This window comes from Mus pahari, chromosome 5, assembly GCF_900095145.1.
Source record: "Mus pahari chromosome 5, PAHARI_EIJ_v1.1, whole genome shotgun sequence".
Taxonomy (NCBI): Eukaryota; Metazoa; Chordata; class Mammalia; order Rodentia; family Muridae; genus Mus; species Mus pahari.
In genome coordinates, this window is record NC_034594.1 from 59,308,471 (window position 1) to 59,323,569 (window position 15,099).

General features: G+C 34.7%; 1 protein-coding gene across 4 annotated transcripts in view; it reads left to right on the plus strand.

Moving 5' to 3' along the window:
* Window positions 1-11,908: 11,908 nt before the first annotated feature.
* Window positions 11,909-15,099, plus strand: part of Nyap2 (neuronal tyrosine-phosphorylated phosphoinositide-3-kinase adaptor 2) — a 262,643-nt gene continuing 259,452 nt past the window's right edge. For 2 of the 4 annotated variants that reach the window (XM_029539146.1, XM_021198357.2), the window contains exon 1: window positions 12,211-12,850. The gene's annotated coding sequence lies outside the window, so the exon portion shown is untranslated. Of the gene's footprint in view, window positions 12,010-12,159; window positions 12,851-15,099 lie in introns of those variants that run through there. The other 2 variants (XM_021198359.2, XM_021198358.2) reach the window with 2 other exon arrangements.

The following is a 15,099-nucleotide window of genomic DNA, read 5'->3' on the forward strand; positions in this document are numbered from 1 at the left end:
AGTTCAGTCATTATCCCCCTCCTGATCTGCCCTCCAACAGTTCTTCATCTCAGTCCTCTTCTGCCTCCAAGAGGATGTCCCCACCCCCACCCTACCCCATCAGACCTCCCCACTCCCTGAGGCCTCAAGTCTCTCAAGGGTTAGGTGCCTCTTCTCTCACTGAGGCCAGACCAGGCAATCTTCTGCTGTCTACGTGTTAGGGGCCTCATATCAACTAGCGTATACTGCCTTGCTACACTAGTATAGTATTTTTAAACTAGCTTGAATTATGACTTTGTTCTGTTCTTTATTTTAAAAACTTCATGAAAATCTTACTGCACTATAATAGAATATTTAGGGTAACCTGAGTTTGTTCTTCCAAGTCACAGTCAGTTCTATTTGCCACCAGCATAAACCCTGTCTCATTCCATTTGCTATGTGAGCTATGATTTATCATGGAATGAATCCACAATAATATTTTTCAGTAGCTCAGCTTTATGTTTTCAAATTGACTTAATTCTGGTGTTGGTTGTGAAGAATTCTGATTCATTAACCAAGACAGACTTTGTGACAAAATGGCTGACTTTGGAGTACACAGAAAGGCTCCCTTAAATTCCAAAGCCAACAGATAATAGAATAGCAGAAAGAAAATTTCCAGAATTTTAATGTGTTTTAGGTAGAAAATTCGAAGGAGAACCAACTGAATATTTGGTTTTGAATTAACCCACTCTTTCTATGTTTATCTATAAGCAATGAGACATAAGTATAAGTATATGTCTCATTGCTTATAGATAAACATAGAAAATATTATATAGATGCATATATTTATAAGAACAGAACACTATAATCAATTACAAATTTAAATCATTTAAATTATTAGTTGCATATAGTTGTTACAAGTTTCAGCTTTAGACAAGCATGTAAAAATATACTGCTTTGTCCTTTTTAAATATTTTATTTAAAAATGTCAATTATGTATGTTTGTGCTTGTCTCTGTGTAGAGTTTGTTCCCATGAATATGGTGCCCTTAGATGCCAGAAGACAGCCCTGGAACTCCTGGAGCTAGACTTCTAGGTGGTTGTGAGCCACTCCCTGCACTAGCATCCCCAGCAAATTATCATGTGCTGTTAACTGCAAAGCTATGCCTCCAGACTCTGAAAAGATATTACCTTTAATCAGATTAGAACAAATTTATTAATATTTAAATACATTTCTTGCAGCAAAAAAACAAAACAAACAAACAAACAAAACCCATGCTCCATTAAATAGACTTCAAATGTCTGGGAAATAGGTGAATTCAATCTGAGATTGCTCCATAGACAACTCTTTTGAAAATTGCAAGTGTGTAAGGTCCTTTAGTGCTTCACAAAGGTTTTGAGATTAATATATATTTAATCTTTTGCTTGGGTTTTGGTTTCTACTTATTATAGAAATGTAACATTTGTATGTTTTCTTTCAAAATTGTTTAGAAAATTATTACAGATAATCATTTGAGTATTTTATATAATACTTTCCATGTAGAATAAGTAAGGTGATAAATATTGGTTTTAATTACACAGGCCATGAATTTTTAATTTGCTAATGGAATGGCTACACAGTGTCTGCCATACAAAGTCTATTTAATAAACTAAAATTCAGAATTAATATTCAGTGGCTAATTTAGTGTGATCACTGCTCAAATTTTGTAAGTTGAGTTCCATCCTTGGTATCCTATGAAGGATTAAAGAAATAACTGGCCCCCAAAAGTTGTCTCTGGTCTCCACAGGCACTCTGTGGCTCTTATAGCAATACATACCCTTCCCCATCCTTCTTTCTCACACACACATACACAGAGATATACAATAATAATATTTTTAAAGTAAATGTTTTTCATTAAACCTTAAGTTAACGTTTTCAAACTATTTAGAATTATTTTGATATATTATTTCCACACATATATGCTTTACTGTATATATATTTCTATATTTATATAATTTACAGGTTGTAGTTTGGAACTTACAAAAGTTGAATCTACCATAGTACATGCCTATATTTCTCTGTTTTATCTTATTTTTCACTGAGCCAATAGTGAGTTGAAAACATTTTAAGATTATAACTCGATAAACAGAGATTTAGTAAACTAGGATTCCATAAAACCCATTTGGCCTTAGATCAGTTACATAAACTTTACAGAAAGGCTGTTCACCAAGTGATTTTTCCAGAAAAATTCATTCCAGCACATCATAGTATTTCCTAAATGAAGATTCCCAGCACCGGTCATATTCCATCTCACCCTGTCTCATCTGGGCCTGGTGGGAGGAAGAATATCAAAGAAGAGCTCAACTTTTGATTTTAACCACACATTATCATCAGTACATCACATATTCTGTTTTCCCTTAGTATAAAATACAGATATTTAAAATCAACTTTAAATATTTGTTTCATTTTATGTATTTTAATGTAATGTGATGCTTTTGTAACAATATACCTATTACTTTGATAAGACCGTGGACTTTTGGTATAACCAGAGTGGCTTATAATTCTTACTTTACTATCATGGGTTAAAAACAGAAATTTTTTAGTGTTGCTCATCCTAATATCAGTACTTAAGTGGAAGTTTAGCAGAGGTTTCATTATGCAACTATTTATAGTCCAAAAGATACAAATAATGAGCATGCAGCTGTCCCCTCCTGTACTCCATCTACCTCACTCTCAAAACCTACACCTTAGATGACTATATGTGATTCTTCTATCAAAAATAGTTTTTCACCTGTTCTCTTATTCTGTTTGATCCATTAAAAACTGTGCTTGACAGTGACAGAAAATGTTACAGAAAGGGAGGAAAAAGACAGGAGAAGGGAGAAGGAGGGAAAAGGAAAAGAAAAAGAGGCAAAGAAGGAGGGAAGAAGTCTATAGCCTGTCTTCTAAAATATTTTGTAAATGACTCTTTCTGATGTCTAATGTTCATAGCTTCTCGAATAGAGCTACCTTCTTGCCTGGAATTTTATTATAATAGCAAATACAGGAAATAAATAAACAAATAAGGAAGTGCATTATTAAGTCAATGATATATAATAGAATGCATTGAAGATAATAAAATGGGGTTATAGAAGGTAATGTTATGTGATTGAAAATTCTGGTTTATTTAGTTTTCACAACACTATCTGGTAGATACTCTTATAATTATGCCAGTAAGGAATTTGAGTCAGGTCAAAGGCAAAAATTTGTTCAAGTTTTGATAGGTGAAGACTACACTGGAAATATAAATACAGGTAATCACAGTGAAGGTAACAGTGAGGAGAAAAATTAGAGTGAGCAAGCAATTTGGGTGAATTTGAAACTTTGTCCAAGCCTATGTAAAAATTTAAACCACAGTTAGGAGAACATTCAGTTATTCCGTTAATTGCCATGTTGTGAGTATGTACTGAGTTTTCCAGTCTTGCTTCAGTGAACATCTCTCCATGGCCTCCTTTATTTATTTTATACTCCCCTCAGATAACTATAATTAGATGAACTAAATGAGATAAAGAATCAAGAGTTGAAGGACCCTGCTGTGCATTGGTTCACCAATTATTTAGTTTAGTTACCAGTGAATTTTTAAAAATACTCTCTGTGAATGTAAGTGATACTGCAAGGTGCCCAATTTAGGTGAGAGAATCATAGAATTTGAGAGACATATCTCTGTATCGTGTAAACCGGATACAGAAAACCAACCTCCCTCTACCCCAACAACACACATTGCATCGATTTTCCAATATTTCCATTAGACAAGCTGTGTTCTCACCTGTAGTCCACTCTAAATTTCTCCCAGATCCTGTATGACCAGCGTGCCTGTGCTTATCTGGGTTAAGACACTACCAACTCACTAATGCAATGCTAGTGTCCTGCCCCACAAATCATCCTAGCCCAGCCTTCTCACTGCAGAAATAAATGGAAATCCATAGGTTCCAAAGGGGACTGTTTCAGGGGGACAATGTGAGAAGAGAGAACTTTGCATTCTATTTCTGACCACCTTATTAAATTATCATGCAACACCATATGTTTAGTAGAATATAAAATAATGCCTATATATGTTTTTTAAAGAAATATGCTACTCAGTAAACAAAATTATCCTTTTTACCATTTTTTTTTTGCAGTAGACATTTCCCTGTGCTTATAATAGCTGAAAGACCTCAAGCAAATTAATTTAACTCTCTCTGTCTCAAGATTCCAGTTTGTAAAATGAGAGGAATTAGAGTGCCTGTCTCATGAGATCAGTGTGGTTATGGGATGGGACGAGTGAGTTAATGAGAGTCCAGTGCACAGTGAACACTGTATACGTGTTGGCTGACAATGCTGTTACCATAATGTTATTCTTGTACACAATTGCTATTTTATTATTATTATTATTATTATTATTATTATTATTATTATTATTATTATTATATTATTATTGTTATATGCCATGCTCTGGCATTTTATTTTTTAAATAAATTAATTTTCCAATTATTTAATTCAATGTCTCCTGTCCATAAGGCATTGAAGTTTGTACTGGATGCAAAGGTCAGTGTATGTATGCAAGGCTCCAGTTCCCTGGGGCTTTCATCTTAGAAAAAAAATGGCAAAATTAAAAATAACTTTAAAAATCATAGTCAGCAATACATAAACGAATGGTGACAATATTTGAATGGTACTTTTGAAAATGTAGTGTAGTTGGTACGATGAGGGACTGCATTTGTTTTCCTTTTCAGAGTAGAGAATCAGGAAGAGAATTCAAGAACAGAAGACACAAGGACCAGGGTTGAGATCTGGGCTTCCAAATAGTTAGAGATCAAAATTTTAGAAAGGCAAAGACATCAAAAATGGGAGGTTATTGAAGTAAGAGAAAAACCAAGAAATCAAAGTCATGGAAAGTTAGATAAATTAGTACTTCAAGTGAAATGATGAAAGAAAGATTGTGTGTGGATGTTGTAACTTGTCAAGGCTGTATTTGGTAATAGCTATTGTTTTTAACTGTGCTCACTGTTACTATCCTCACAGCTGCTAAGCAGGAAGGTGCTGCCTGGGCAAGGTACTGGGAAAGATAACGGGGTGGATTATGGTCAAAGTACATGATATAGTGGGTCAAAATTTTACAAATCTTCATAATATGCATATCTTGTACTCTTAATATTGCCATTACTCATATTAATGAAAGGAGGGTATGGAGTTTCCATGTCTTGTGCATTGTCACATGAATAGGGATAGGACTAGTGAGTAGGACAGGCCTGTGGCAGTTATAGGGACAGTGCCCTTGTCCCCTTGTAATAGCTACATTCAAAGAAATGAAAGCATTCTTATAGCTGCTATAACAGTTAAATGTTAAATCTTTTACGATGAATAAGCAAAGATTTTTCAGATTGTTAGTATTATTAAGCACAATAAAACCTCAACCATAGAGCTTTGCATTTATTTCATATTTAAAGCAGAAGCAATATTTCACTAACTGTGCCCATTAAAACACTATTAGATTAACCTGTATTTCAGGTGAGTATATTCGCACAACTGTCCATTTCTCCTTATTTATGCCTACATGACAATTATTAAGATCTGGCTCATCTGTGATTGAATTTACTTTTTATTCCTAGTAAAGTTAATAATTATTTCCTTCACTTATTCTCAATCTTAACTTCTAATTTAATAATTAATTCATTTCTTGTATTTTATTTTTTAATATGCCAATGATAATTTACTGCATGTACAAAAGATTTTTAAATTCTCATAGCCATAGGCAACTGATTGTATTCAACATTTCAGTATTTTTTTTATTGATTTTCATTCAATTTAATGCTATAATTGAGTGGATAATCTCCAGTCCTTCCTTCTTCCTTCCTTCTTCCTTCCTTCCTTCCTTCCTTCCTTCCTTCCTTCCTCCCTCCCTCCCTCCCTTTCTCCCTTTCTCTTTCGTGTTCCTCATTCCTTCCATCTCTTTTCTCTCTTCTTTCTTTCTTTCTTTCTTTCTTTCTTTCTTTCTTTCTTTCTTTCTTTCTTTCTTTCTTTTCTTTAACTTTTTCTTTCTTTCTCTCTTTCCCTTTCTTTCATCATTTATGTAACTATCACAAATCTATCAGCTGTCATTAACTACCTAGCTAATCACCAATTATGTATCTATCAACCATCCAGCAATCACAAATTTATCTATCATCTATGTATCATCTGTCTGTAATCTGCCATCTGCCCTTCTGTCTTCCCACCTGTCTGTTATCTACTTGTCGCTGTCTTTCTATATTCATATCTTTTCTCATGTGAGGAACTACGGAGAATGCCCTCAGTTGAGCATGACCATATTGACATTTTGGTATCTAACTCCCACCCTCTGAAATTGGCAAAATGACTTTCTGTTGTTTAATACAGTCATTCTATGCTACAGATTACATGGGATCTGTATATAGCATCCTAAATTGACTTAAGAGTCTGTGAAGTATTTCACATACCTCTTCATATTTAACAAGACCCAAAATAATGTTCACATAGAGGTTCTGTACTATTTGAATTACAACTGTCTAGATTCATTTTACACCATGAATTAAGAAACATCTATATATGCACATGCATGCATTTATCTGTTTAATTTCATTAATTCTTGAAATGCATTTTTGTCATGTGATATACCTATGCAAGCTTTTCTTAGATATTTTAACCTCTTCTGTTGATTTACAGTCTTATACTGTACAAGTAAATCAATATAGCTTTATAAGACATTTTAATACTCAGTTCAGGACATATGTGCCAATAGTTGTCAAATTCCATTGTTATCAATTATATTTAAATTTGAGTCACATTGAATTAATACATTTATAAAGTCATAACTATTTATGAAATTGATTCTATTTATTCCAGAAGAAATACCTCTATTTCCACATTACTTTCTTCATATCGCCATTTTAAACTACACATCCCAATGCATATATTGAAGCTTAAATCCCCAAAAGCATTTGGAGGCCAGGCTTTTGAGAGGCAATTAAGTTTAGATAATGTTGAGAGAGTCCTTCCTGGGACTGGATTACTAGATTTATATGGAGGGGAAGAAAACCTAGCCCATTCTATTCAGTAAGCCAGAAAGTGTCCTCCTAAAAAGAAAAGTCTGTAAGCACCTTGATCTTGACATTCAAAACTAGAAATGTTTTAGGCACACAGTGTGTGTGTATGTGTGTGTGTTAACAAACCTCTCACTCAACACAGTATTTTAAAATAATACTAGTATTCTCTTTAAAGATAAAGCAAATGTTTGCATATCCAGTTACTATTGGTCTGGAATTCTGCTTGTGGACGTTGTACATCGTGGTGCGCACTAGGCTCCGCACCACGATGTACAACGTCCACAAGCAGTAACAAACCTCTCACTCAACACAGTATTTTAAAATAATACTAGTATTCTCTTTAAAGATAAAGCAAATGTTTGCATATCCAGTTACTATTGGTCTGGAATTCTTTATTATTTCTAGTTAATTTCATATTGGTAGACTTTGATTTTTCAAATGGAAAACGTCTACATATTTCTTAAGCATTTAGAATTTGTTTTGGTACTTCTATTTTAAAATATTCATTTATGTTTTATATTTAAGATGATCTTTTTATGTTCATCACATAGGTAGTTTGAAATTTCTACTTGAGTGAAAATTATACCATCTATTGAGGACTGGAGTTGCGTATCCATTCTGCAAATCTCTAACCTTAGAGGGATGTAGTCATTGTGTTGGAACCCTAGGGAAAGAAAGGAAAATCACCCTCCTTAGGGGCTTTTACACAAGAACAAGTGAAGAATTAAGCAGTTATGTTCAGTTACTCATGACTTTAATTTTCATCATTCATTAAATGTTTCATAGAAGTGAATGTAAGCACCAACTTTTTACTATAGTGACTTAGGGTGGCTTTGAGGGTAAGTAAATGTGAGTAGATAATACCCACTCGAATAGAGAACTTGAATGGTTGGAATACTGGTATCTGCTTCACCAGTCATGGGAGCCTTTTTGTTAGGGATTTTTAAAAAAAAAGTGTGAGAATAGCATTAACTATATCTATGAAACCTTCATTAAAAATAACATTGGTTCAAACAGTGGTATCCATGTGTGTTATCTTTCATAGCTTTTTTTTTTTTTTTTTACCATATGATAAGTCCACTGAATATGTTTGTCCCCAGATGTTTAGTTTTGTGAGCATTATATTATGAATCATTATTTAGTCACCAGATACCTGGATCATGCAATGCTTGTAGCATACACAGCACACCGATTTGATAGAAGTCATCAATAAGCCTACTGCTAACACTTAGGTTTGTGCAGGCAGAATATAGAGGGGCAAATCATTCTCATTCTAGTGAGATTCTCTTGTCCTGGTCATGTTGGGTGTCATAGACAATCCTATTGGGTGTAAAGGAGATTAGATTTTGGATTTAATAGAATAACTTCAGCACAACTGGGTTTCATCTCCCTAGCTAATTGGAATAAATAATAGAATAAATACATATCAGAGAAAATACTGGAAAGGCTTTGTTAAAAAAAAAAACTTTGTTCAAGATTTTAAAGTTTGCCTGATGAATCTTAAAATTAGGCAGTTGTATTGTTCTGTCAGTTATCAATTCTACCATCTATGTCATGTTTACTCATAAAGGCTTCCCCCTGTCTAGTTGGTTTATAGTATAAAGCACGTTTCTAGAACTCTTACACTTCTCTACTTCTGTGTGTACGGAAGAGGTATACTTAAGCCACAAAGCACCAAATCCTTTCATCACTACAACAAAAAAGGGGATTTTCCCCTGACTTAAGAACTTTGAGCAATGAAATATCCAAATATGGTTTCCTAAGAATACCAGAGAAACTTAGCTACTCTGTGAAGATAGAAAAAAGTTAAACCATCATATAACGAGAACATTGATATTGTTGGTTTGTTTTATATATATATATATATATATATATATATATATATATATATATATATATATATAAATATAAGGATTTACAAATTTAACTCTTCTTGAGGTATAGTTCTTTGTAATGAAGCTACATTTGTCTAAGATTATTTGAAAAACAACATTAAAACATTTCTGTTTTATTCAGCAGTATATGAAGAAATAGTTCTAGGCACCAAACCTCAGAGATATCAGAAACTCCTCGACACTAAGATATCTCCAGATGCAAAGTTTTCCAATTATAATACACTATGGTTGGAATGAACATATTCCATGAGGTTGAGCATATGAACATGAGGCAACATGATTTCTAGGTCTTCGTTTGTATTGTGGAGGGATAAGAAGTAATAGAAAGTAAATGAATGTTTGAAAGAAAGCAGAAAGCAATGAAAGGTGGGTGAAGAAGAAGAAAGGAAAGGAAGAGAAGAAGAAGGAGGAGGAGGAGGAGGGGGAGGAGGAGGAGGAGGAAGAGGAGGAGGAAGAGGAGGAGAGAGAGAAGATAAGGCAGAAAATAGAGAATGGACAACCAATACCATACAATTTCCCAAATTGGAAATGTACAATTTTTAAGGACTAGGTGATACATATTTCATGTCTCTTCTTTTGAGGTTAAAACTCCCTCTTTTTCTTGGAAATGTTGTGGTCAACCTTGGTGGGTCTCTTTTATGCTTGACAACTTCGTATCAACCACTACTCACTGTTTTTGATTGTGCTATACAATGACAAGAAGAGTTAGTGACTTGGTTTCTATTCCTGATCATCTGGTGTGTGTAGGAAGTCATTTCATTACCTGACCACTGTTTTCCCATATATGTACTGGAAATTCCCCCCTTTTAAAGTCATTCTCACTGTGGTTCAAAGTAGATTCATCTAAACGTGCTTAAATTATCAATCATGATAAAAATATTTCCACTCCCTAAATGTCTCTCAAATTATTTTGTATTAAAAAAAAAAAACGTTTCAACTTTGGTTCTGTGATGAAAAAACTACTTTTATGAGAGCACTTTGCTACCAAAAAAACCTGACATATTAATAAACCTCTCCATCACAGTATGGGAGCTGATGCTAGATTGTAAGTGGTACTTGAGTTTGTTTACTGAGATGTGCTAAGATTTTAACACAAGGTGGGCAGGCTGGGGAAGGGATGAGCAAAGATTATATGAGAAAGACACATAGGATATGATCTCTCGCCTTTCATACTCATACTTTCCTCCATTCACTGCATCTAGCTGATCTTCCAAGGAATTTCATTACATTAAATGGAAATCCTATTCTACTCAAAATCTAGATACACAAAGATCTGGAAATTCATGATTTAAGATCCACTATTTTAAATATATATATATATATATATATATATATACTCTATCCCTCATATATATTATATAATATGTAATATAATATACAATGTTTATAGTATATAATACATTATATGTGATCATGATATATGATGTGTGATATGTAATATATAATATATAATATGTAATATAATATATCTACCTATATTAGGGATATGTAGAATAATATTATGCATTGGTTTTATTTTTCCCAAGTTTAACTTAAAAACAAATATATTAAATCAAAGGACAATCCTAGTTATTTGAAATGTAAATGAAGAAAATATCTAAAAAAAAGAATCTACAAGTTTAAGTTGTTAATAATATAACTTTTGTTCAAATATAGAATACACACACCCACAAACACACACACACACATTAAAAAAAAGAATTAGGAAGCTGACCTGAAGATTACTGCTTTTATAATTGGCTAGTGCATAAAGATATTTTCATAAGGAATTACTTATGAATTGAGATATTTAACTCCAAAGAAAGCAACCTGCAAGCAGAAACTATTTCCAGTAAAAGTTAATGGGGGAAAGTGACCTGAAAACTGTAGAGACCACTGTGCAATAGTATGGACATATTTTCTTACTAACTGGTTTATTATTACCATAGTAGTCCTCCCCCTCTTTTTTCTTTCTTAATTTTTTCCCATCATTTCTTCATTCCTTTACTTTATTTTTCTTCTTGTCTTATCATAATGTAGAATAAGACACTGAAATCATCCTGTTACATCATATACAAACAACATATTCTTTAAAAATCTATTTTTGTCATTTACTCTGAGGAAACACAAGCTTAAAAACGGAATCTCTCTCTCTCTCTCTCTCTCTCTCACACACACACACACACACACACACACACACAGAGACACATTCACACAAGTACATAAATATATTGTATATGTGTGGGCAGAAGTATATACACACGTGTCAATCACAGCGCATAGCATAAGCTATATGCATAGATTCAGTGGAATATTAAGAAAAGAATCCAGAGTCTCGTCGGGAAAGTCAAGAAATACAGTGACTTTAAATCATTTCTGCAGTGAGTCTGAAGGAGGTAGGAGCACATATGCCGTAATCACTGTACATTTGATTTTGGTTAAAATGTTGCCGTCCAAAAGAGACCTTTGTTCTGTGTACGTGACCTATGCACGTTCTTCCAAGTGGGCTAGTTTTATTCTCATGCCATGGGAGCAGGTGGCATGAAGCTGTTTTGATGAGGTTAAAAGGCTCCTCCCCCCATTCCGCAAGCAGCAGCCTGAAGTACGTCAGCAGTAATTGTGTGCATGGCTCTCCGGTGCAGGATGGGTGGAGGCAAAATTGGTATCAAATAAGGGCATCAAACTGAGATCTGAGAGTTCCGTTTAAGTTGTTACTCGTTTTTATTAGCCCCACCAGAATGAAAACCTTATAACTTAAATATCCTCCATACAAGAACAATAATTCTGATAGATTTAAAATTTTCTCTCCAAAAAAGACTGATTTAGTGCTCTGTAGTGGATGTAAACGAAGAGGTTTCTTTATCCTCATTTTCTTTTATTATTGACAAATCAGACTTAAGCTCAGTTAGATAAAAGAGAGAGGGTCTCTTGTTTGGACTTGAGGCCTTTAATGAGGATGGGAGCCCCTGGGGAGCCGAAATCCGTGCTGCTTTGGGGGTTCCTTCCTTTCCAGTGGGCCTAGGGTGTGGGAACTATCCAAGGTGCTAGGATGCTGGCAGCTCTACTGCTCAGTGCAGGCAGATTGCAGAAGCTGAGGAGATTACCGCTTATTTGAGAAGGTACGTTCTTTGTTTCAGAATCCCTGATTAATCAGCGGCAGCAGCAGCATCAACAGACTAAGGCAGCTGGAGAAAAGAGAGAAGCAGGGAGGGAGGGAGTCGGGAGGGAGAGAGGAGAGAGGGAGGGAGGGAGGGAGGGAGAGAGAGAGAGAGAGAGAGAGAGAGAGAGAGAGAGAGAGAGACTAGAGCCAGCCAGAGCAAGCTGGTTGTCATGGGGGAGGGACGATGCTACCAGCCAGGCTTCTCCAAACCTTCTGTATGTATGCAAGGAGAAAGAGCATCTTTGGGGCTGAAAGGAGACATTTAGAGAGGATGTGTCTGATTTTTGTTTCCATGTATTTTTTTTCTTCACAGAACATGATCAAATGAGGTACCTTAGCCAGCTTGGTGCCTGCTTCGGGTCTTGTAATCATCTGTGTAGCAAAGTGGGTAAAATCATTCAGTTTCTTCCCTGCTGGACCTGGAAGGAGAGGGGCTGTGCGCTCATCCCCACCCATTAGCTATGCCCTCTTTTCTCCGAATGTCGATTTAACGAAGCAAGCACCTGTCTTCTGTCACTGCATCTTCCTTGCAAACTTTAAAAGGCATTTTATCAGATAGAAAGAACATCGAAAATGCTCTGATCTCTAGTGATGAAGAATCTTGGATTCGACACTTTTCACATCCAGATATAATGCACTTTAATTGAAGAAATACTGAACTGAACCTACAAGTCTCTTTCTTATGGTGCTGGATTACTGCTCCCGAACTGCCCCAAGACCAGCCCTGAGAGAGGGCTCTGACAGACCCAACTCACCTCCTGACTATTCCACTTAGTTCTCCCCCGGGGACTTAATTTTTGGTATGTATCTCATTTTTCAGTTTCTATAAGCATGCTAATTGAATCTAGAACTAAGGAGAGGAGGCAATTGATTATGAAATGGGATGAATTTCAGTTAGGGATACTTAATGCTGAAGTTTGCATGTTTTATTAGGTGGAGCAGAAATAAAGATGCAACACGGGCATCCACACTGTTAGTGAGCCCCTGGCTATTTTTAATCCTGTACCCACTTCGTGATTACCATGGAAATGGTAAATGGATTTTCATTAGTAAAATAAGCCATGTTGAATTATTAAAAGAATTGGAAGTATTTCCATGCCATTAATTACTATTCACGTTGTGCTTGCTGATATGGAATTATCTTAATTCCATATCATAAATATTTTACAATAGGATCAGTTCACTGGTGTCAGCAGTGAGAGCCCAGTTTTGCATTTTTCAGAAAGAAAGATATGTACTCTACCAAAACATATCCAAATTGCTATATATACTTTGAAGGGGAAACTGCTTATTTCTGGCTGATTCCAAATAGACATTTTTTCCAGAAAATGCATTTTAATACTAGCCAATATCTGAAAGGTTTCCTTAGTCTTTACCAAAATGTACATCTGCTGTAGAACTTTAGGTGGCCTTGCTTAACTTGGGACATGTACTTCATTCATTGAAATAACTCCAGTATAATTTTTCAGTCTGCCCAGGAGTATTTTCAATACTTGGAATATTGGCACATCTGGGAAAATATTGTATTTAAAAATGCTCACTTTTACTGACGAATACTAAAGTTGTTTTTGTAGTGAAGTAGTAAATTTACTTTTCTAAATGTAGTGAAAAATATAAAGGTATTTAATGGAAGAGATTACAGGGTATAATTATGATAAATTTAGTATCTATGAATTTATATTCAATTAGCAGAGAGTAATAAAATAGAAAGTAAGAACAAAAAATCAATCTCCTAAATTATCATATTTTGGATATGTTCCAATTTATTGATGTATTATAAAGGGTCAACTTAACAATTAAAGAGAAAACAGGAGTCAGACATGTACAAATGGTTTTGTTTTTCTTTGGAAAGTAGAACATAATTTTGTCTAATATAAAAGGTAATTTATATTAGACAAAAGTATAATATAAAAAGATAATTCTTTGAAGGACATTTAATAGTTAGGAAATTGTGAAAACAGACCTTTGAAAAATACTACAACTTTGCATAAGACAAGAAGAGTTATAAAACTTGAATGGTTTGTAAAGTTGTATAGAAGTGTCAAAATCTCAGGGTAAAGACTGGTGCCTATTGTTTAAAATAAATCAATCAGTCATAGACTCCCAACTCAATTAGATGGCTTCCACTCTAGCTCCAGTCAGCAATTTATTAAAGTCACTGTATCTGCTTTGCAAATACTGCCTTCTAAGCGTCTGGAACCAACTGGCCCAAGGCTCCACAAAGTCCCTCAGCCACTGGCTCTTTGCTTGAGCCTCTAATGTAAGAGAGGATATATGCAATGTTTTAAAACATTTGGTAAGAGACACTATGACAGCCTGGAAGTTAGGGAAATGGCTGGTGCATGATTTTATTGCACTTGTATGATCTATGCCCACTTCCCAATTTGGGGGAGGGAGATGAAGGAAAAAAACTCACTGCAAAGAAATCTGCTTTTTGAGGAAGAAGTAATCAACGCCTTTGTAGTTACTCCTGCAGGCTTTCTTGGTGGTAACTTCTTTCCCCATTTTGTGCAGAACAGCTGCATTTTAAGACCACTGAGAATGAGAATATGCACATGACCATTTGTGGAATTGGGTGGGGGGCAGAATTCCAAGCACAGATCAAAATATCTGACTTTCATTGCAAAGACAAATGGATGTCATTGGCATGGCTATGTGTTTTAACTCTGGTATCTAGTTTTAAAGTCCTACTCTGAAGTTAGCAAATTTCAAATTTTGCATATGTGTTTAACATATGCATGTGAAGCCTGATTACTACATATATTTTCATATGCAATGTGTGCTCTGTGGTTTTAGATTGGTATAAGTACATGCAAAATATATATATATATATAAAATGGTCTTTATACTGCTGAACAATGCAGTAACCTAACAACAAATTGTCAAAAATCACCTGGGAAGACTCTCATTGGACCTGAGCCCCTACATTCTCCACCTTAGAGAAGAGGCAATGATTGGAATGGGAAGGAAAATGAAATTTTAATTACTAAAATCCCAAGAACTTCATATAGCATTAAGACAAGTACCATTTGAAAATCTCAAAAATATG